Source organism: Chiloscyllium plagiosum, chromosome 17, assembly GCF_004010195.1.
Source record: "Chiloscyllium plagiosum isolate BGI_BamShark_2017 chromosome 17, ASM401019v2, whole genome shotgun sequence".
NCBI classification, from domain to species: domain Eukaryota; kingdom Metazoa; phylum Chordata; class Chondrichthyes; order Orectolobiformes; family Hemiscylliidae; genus Chiloscyllium; species Chiloscyllium plagiosum.
The window spans coordinates 55448960-55455653 of NC_057726.1; the positions used below are offsets into that span (position 1 = coordinate 55448960).

The 6694-nt window shown below is 46.5% G+C and overlaps 1 protein-coding gene across 3 annotated transcripts in view; it reads right to left on the reverse strand.

Moving 5' to 3' along the window:
• The window catches only part of cpne2 (copine II), a 272940-nt gene that overhangs the window by 257097 nt on the left and 9149 nt on the right, over positions 1-6694 (reverse strand). The window contains exon 1 of one of the 3 annotated variants that reach the window (XM_043707143.1): positions 1026-1336. The exons of the other annotated variants lie outside the window; for them this stretch is intronic. The gene's annotated coding sequence lies outside the window, so the exon portion shown is untranslated. Of the gene's footprint in view, positions 1-1025; positions 1337-6694 lie in introns of those variants that run through there. 3 annotated transcript variants of the gene reach the window in all.

The following is a 6694-nucleotide window of genomic DNA, read 5'->3' on the forward strand; positions in this document are numbered from 1 at the left end:
ATCCCAGAGTGCAGCCAGCATTTCTCCCACTGTGCTGAGGACCTTCAGCCTGAGAGGAGAGTGTGCCCTCCCACTGAGCCCAGTGCTGCTGACAGAGCCCACTGTGGAGCGAGTTGCAGCTCTACCCCCATGACGGTTCGCCCAGGGAGAGCGGGTGGCTCTACATTTGCCCCTTTTGTCGCGATGCAGTTGGAGAGCCCACTGATGTGGAGAGGGCACTCGCTGTACACGGGAAGGAGGGCGGAAAACTCAGGGAGCTCCTCAGCGACCAGATCGACGAGGGGGCTCTCCTGTCACTGACTTGTCCCAATGGTCATCAAAACTATTCTCCCTCACTCTGTCAAACCTCAACCCGGGCTCGCTGCTTCAAAACGTGCGGCTGCTTTTATTTCCGCACCATGTCGACCAGCAGGACCTCTGAGGGGGTGGTGGGGGGGGGGTGGATTTTGAACCCTGCAGACGGAGACCCTCTCGGGAGGAAGGGGCTGGTGTCCCAGTTGACCCTAGGTCTCTGTGCATTTAGCCACCTGTTTCCGGAGCTACGGGAAATCTGGTCGGTCTCCCGCCAAACCCCAACTCAACCCAGGAGGAGGAGGGAGGATCCCATCACCAAACCGCTCTGGTCAACCAAGTCCCTTCCTTTGGTTTGTTGGATGGAGTCACACTCCAGTGTTTGCTTGTTTTCTCTGTGCTAATGGTGAATATATTTTTACGAATAAAGTATTTTTTTTTGAAAAAGAATATTGAGTCCCTTCTAAATCCCATTTGAGGACCTAAATGAATCGACTCTCCTCACGATGGTGGCAAGTGCAGTTAGAAGGACGGAGGTGGTTTGGATTTATAAATCCTGTGTACGGGTGATAACACAATGAAAGGAGTTTGGAAATAGTACTGTGCACGTCCAATGTAGGAGCCCAGAGCTCCTGAGGGTCCAGTTCATCGTCGAGACACACAGTCGGACCATCAGGAAGGATAGCAGCAGCCCCGCTCGGCCATTCACACCCGTGCTAGCTCCAACACCTTACCTGCGTTTTGGTTCAGCCGCTCTTGGTCCTGGGCTGTCCGCTCTCAGCAAGTTGCCCTACGCCCAGCAGAAGTTCAGAATGGAAGTTACATTCGCCACAAGGTACGGGGCCACCCAGCGCCTGGGCAGGAAGCGGGTGGGGGGGAACAAAATCCACAAGCGCCCGAACTGGAAAATTCAGCCTGAAACAGGCGCTCTCACTGCGAGGCAGCAGACCGGCTTACCATTGCCTCCACTCACTCACACTGTCAGCAAACTTCCGATCATCTTCACTCCCCTCTCCTCTCCAATGACAAATGTGTGTAAAACATAACACATACACACACATTGCAGCTGAGACTCCGCCTTGTTGTTGTTTTGAGTGAAGGACGTCCTCTGTTCACACGGTATAATCGGAGGTGCAATCCTGCTCTCCTGTGGTAAAGGGACGGCATTAGCTGCTCTCTCACACACACAAAGTTGGGTTTGTTGAGATGTCAGACAGCAAAAGCATCAACGCACTCTCGGGACTTAGCGATACTGCGCTCGATTTATTCTTTAAAATCCATCTCTATACCAGAACGTGGTAATGTGCTGTTTTCACCCGATATTCCGCACTGATTTTGCCCTTTCTGTTAATCTGGGGTGCCCCACAGATAGCCTCACACCTTCAATGTATTATCTGGGTCAACATGGCACCTATTGTTAAAGTTCACTTGAGAATGTAACTTTAAGAAAGTTCTGGGATTTACATAGGAAAGGACTGAAACCAACATAGTCATTCTAAAAGATGAGAAACGTAAACACTCCAGGTCTTTTTCAATATGTAATTTCAGTTACATCACACTGTAAACTTTTGCTATAAATTGTGTCCTATGATCTTATACTCCACAACCACCTGATGAAGGAGCAGCGCTCCAAAAGCTAGTGTGCTTCCAAACAAACCTGTTGGACTATAACCTGGTGTTGTGTGATTTTTAACTTTGTATATCCCAGCACTTCCAAATCCTGAATACATGCTAGTCCCTGGATACCTTTACCAGCCGCCACATCTCCATTTCCCCCATAAACAAGATCTTACTCTGCAGCTATAGGTCTCCCTCTCTAACTTGTGAATTAAGTATCAGTGTGCAAATTGAGCTCGACGATTCACAGGAATGATAATCAAGATTTCAAACTAAACTAAGTCCTATATCTATGAAATAAGCTCAATGTAACCATATAACAACATAACCAATTAAAACAGACACTGCTGGAGGAATGCAGCAACTACCAGGATGTTTTTAAACTGGAGATGGTGCAGAAAAGGTTTACAAGGACGATGCCGGCATTGAAAGGTTTGAGGTACGGAGAGAGGCTGGATAGGTTGGGGCTGTTGTCCTTGGAGCATTGGAGGCTGAAGGCGGAGCTTATATAGGATTATAACTTCATGAGGGGTACTGATAAGGTGAATAGCCAAGGTCTTTGTCCTTGGCTGGGGGAGTCCAAAACTAGAGGGCATAGGTTTAAGGTGAGAGGGAAGAGATTTAAAAGAGATGGAAGGGGTAACCTTTTCATGCAGAGGGTGGTGCATGCATGGAATGAGCTGCCAGAGGAGGTGGCGGAGGCTGGTACAATTCCAACATTTAAAAGACATCTGATAGGAAGTATTTAGAGGGATATGGGCTAAATGCTGGCAAGTGGGACCAGGTCAGATTGGGATGTCTGGTCGGCATGGGCAAGTCAGACCAAAGGGTTTGTCTCCATGCAATCTAACTTTAAATTACATTACAGTGTGGAAACAGGCCCTTCAGCCCAACAAGTCCACACCGGCCCGCCGAAGCGCAACCCACCCATACACTACGGGCAATTTAGCATGTCCAATTCACCTGACCTGCACATCTTTGTGACTGTGGGAGGAAACCAGAGCACCCGGAGGAAATCCACGCAGATACAGGGAGAACGTGCAAACTCCACACAGTCAGTCGTCTGAGGCGGGAATTGAACCTGGCTCTCTGGCGCTGTGAGGCAGCAGCGCTAACCACTGTGCCACCCACAAACTCTATGTCTCGACTGAAGAAGACATACACCAGACGCTCTCTCTCTTTCTCCACAGATGCTGCCAGCCTTGCGCTTTGTCCAGCACATTGTTTTTAATTCCATTCTGACTGCAGTCCATTACCTGCTGCTCTCCACTGACTGACACATGCAATGCTGTAACTGTAGTGGGCACTAATTGCAGCCAAGCTCAAGGGAAAGTTTCCAGGGACCCTCCGATGACCAGATGGGTTGTTTGGAGATTGTTTGTTCTATTCATTCATGGAATGTATGTTTTACCGGAAGGGCTAGTGTTTATTTCCCATTCCTAGTTGCCCCTGAGAAAGTGGTAAATAAGGTAAACTGCCATCTTGAAATGGTGCAATTCATTTAGAATAGTTAGATCCCCAATGCCATAAGGGTGAGGTAATTCCAAGATTTTGATCTAGCACCATTGTAGGAATGTTGATATAGTTTCAGGATAGAGAGGAACTTGCAGATAGAGGTGTTCCTGTGTAACTGCTGCCTTTGTCCTTCTCAATGGAAGTGGTCTGGGATTTTGGAAGGAACTGTCTAAGAAGTTTTGATGAATTTCTACAGTGCATTTTGTAGATCATATGCAGGATTGTTTCTGTGCATTTGTGATGGAGGGAGTGGATGCTTGTAGATGGGATGCTAATCAAGCGGGTTGCTTTGTCCTGGATGGTGGCAAGCTTCTTGAGTATTGTTGGAGCTGCATCCATCCAGGCAGTATTCCATCACAGTCCTGACTTGTGCCTTGTCGATGATGGATAGACTTTGGGGAGTTGGGAGGTGAATTACATGCTGCAGAATTCCTAGCCTCTGACCTGCTCTGTAGTCACAGTATTTATGTGGGTTGTTCAGTCCCTGGTCAATGGTAACTCCCAGGATATTTAGAGTGGGGGATTCAGCAAGTGTAATGCCACTTAAAATCAAGGGATGATGATTGGATTTTCTTTTGGAGATGGTCATTGCCTGACATTTGCATGGCTTGAATGTTACTTATCACATGTCAGCCCAAGCTTGGGTATTGTCTAGTTCTTGCTGAATTTGGACATGGACTGTTTCAGTATCTTAAAATTTGCAGTGCTAGTGAACATCCCCACCTCTGACCTGATAATAGAGGAAAGGTCATTGATGAAGCAGCTGTAGATGGTTGGGCCTAGGACACTACCCTGAGGAACTCCTGCAGAAATGTCCTGGATCTGAAATGACAGACCTTCAGTAACCACAACCATCTTTCTATGTGCCGGGTATGACTCCAATGAACAGAGAGTTTTTCCCCTGATTCCCATTGACCCTAGTTATACTTGGGCTCTTTGATTCCACACTCAATCAATGACTACCTTAATGTTTGGGACAATCACTCCCACCTCTGAAGTTCAGCAAGATTCACCATTTTTGAACCAAGGCTGTAATGAGGTCAGGACTGAGTGGTCCTGGCAAAACACAAATTGAATATGGTGAGGAAGTTATTGCTAAACAATACAGCTTCACATATATTGATAACACCTTCCATCATTTGACTGGTGATACCATTTTAATCACTTTACTTACAACTGGGAAAGAATTGCACCCTGTGTGGTGACCATGCAGCCAATCAGTCTACAGCAACTCTAACAACACTCAAGAAACTTGACACCACCTAGGACAAAGCAGCCCGCAATTACCTTTAATTTTCATTCCCTCTAACACCAACACACAGCAGTGCGTATCATGTACAAGATGCACTGCAATAACCCACCAATGCTTCTTCTCTAGCACTTTCTAAATCCTCCACTTCTCCCACAATGTAGGATGAGATGGATGGAACACCACCACCTGCAGGTTCCACACAAAGCCACTCACCATCCTGATTTGGAAAGGTATCACTGTTCCTTCACTGTCACTGGGTCAAAATCCTGGAATTCCTTCTCTGCAGTGTGGGGCCACTACACCCCAAGGATGGCAGTAGTTCAAGAAAGTAGCTGACAACCATTTTCTACAGTTTCAAAAGTGAATTTAAAAAAATTCCTCCTCAAATCACAAGTTGAGGGGGAGATTCAATCAGTGTTTGATATGCAACGTCTGCTGCCACTCTCTGTTTCTGAAGTGAACAGCTGCTGAGATAGAATGTATTGGTTAAAGCAAATAAGGTCTACACACAATTAGCTATATGTGCCCAGCAGGTCAATGTGATGTGCCCAGTGTGTGGGTGAAAACAGTTAACATGCTTTCTCCTTCTTTCTACATACTGACTTCTCGTTTACAGCCTACATTGCTGGCAGGCAGAGCAATTGGAAAAATAGAGTCATATTTGTAAGTCTTTCCCCTGTCAGTAATCAGTCTCTCCAACTGCAAACTCTCAGCTGCACCTCCTCCTGGTGACACACACAAATTACAGATTAAAGCTTCGGAGGAACTCAGTGGAGGTTTTGACCCCAGGCACACAGAGTGCATGCCTTCTAGACACATTGGCACTCAAGAGTCAAATTCCCAGCTGTGGATAAGTAGCTCCAGTGGCTTGCGGATAACTCAGGAAAGTTGAAAACTGAGACGTAAAAACCTGACAAAACATCTGGAATGGAACTGAAAAGTGGGCTGATATCTAAATGTCTGGATCAGTGGTGCTGGAAGAGCACAGCAATTCAGGCAGCATCCGACGAGCAGCAAAATCGATGTTTCGGGCAAAAGCCCTTCATCAGGAATAAATGTGTCAGGCAACTTGTGCAACTAAACTGGTGCCAACTGTAGTGCTTTGCATTTCTTTAGACTCAATCAGGGAGGATGAGAGGAGGCCCCCAACATTTAGGCAGCCGACATTATAATACATTTCACCCAGGTTTCCACCCTGGAACTGACACTCTAATATGTCTGTAGAGTAATAACATAGGTGACAGCATTACCAGTAATTAACCCAATTCAACAGGGCACTACAGTAACACAAGCTGCCTTCCATAGTGGGAGGGACCACGGTGTTCCAGTGGTCAGCCACTGTCCATTCCAGTTCAGGCAGATCCCAACTTGTAGAGGGCCAACTTGATGGACTGAAGATTGACATAACTTCCTTACAGGAGACCAGAGAAAGGATCACTGAAGGAACAGCACATTTACTTGACAAGGGGAAGGCTTCAGAGGAAATTTGTGAGCTTTGCTGAAGGAACCCATTATCCTCAATGGTAGAACCCACTCCACAAACAATTCAGAACTAGTAACCTCATGTGTATCTCTGCTCCAATATTGGGCTCCACTTGAGAGGTAAAAGACCAGCTCTGGGTGGAGCTATCAACAGAATCCCTAAGACAGATAATCTTTATCTGCTGGATAATACAGATAATATAGGTTTCAATATTGTTGTGGTTATGAGCCATCTACCCCAAACATTATGGTTTGGCGAAATAAATATGAGTGGGAATAGAGACTTGTTTGAGTTTTATGTCAATAGACAATAGACAATAGACAATAGGTGCAGGAGTAAGCCATTCTGCCCTTCGAGCCTGCACCACCATTCAATATGATCATGGCTGATCATCCTTAATCAGTATCCTGTTCCTGCCTTATCTCCATAACCCTTGATTCCACAATCCTTGAGAGCTCTACCCAACTCTTTCTTAAATGAACCCAGAGACTGGGCCTCCACTGCCCTCTGGGGAAGAGCATTCCACACAGCCACCA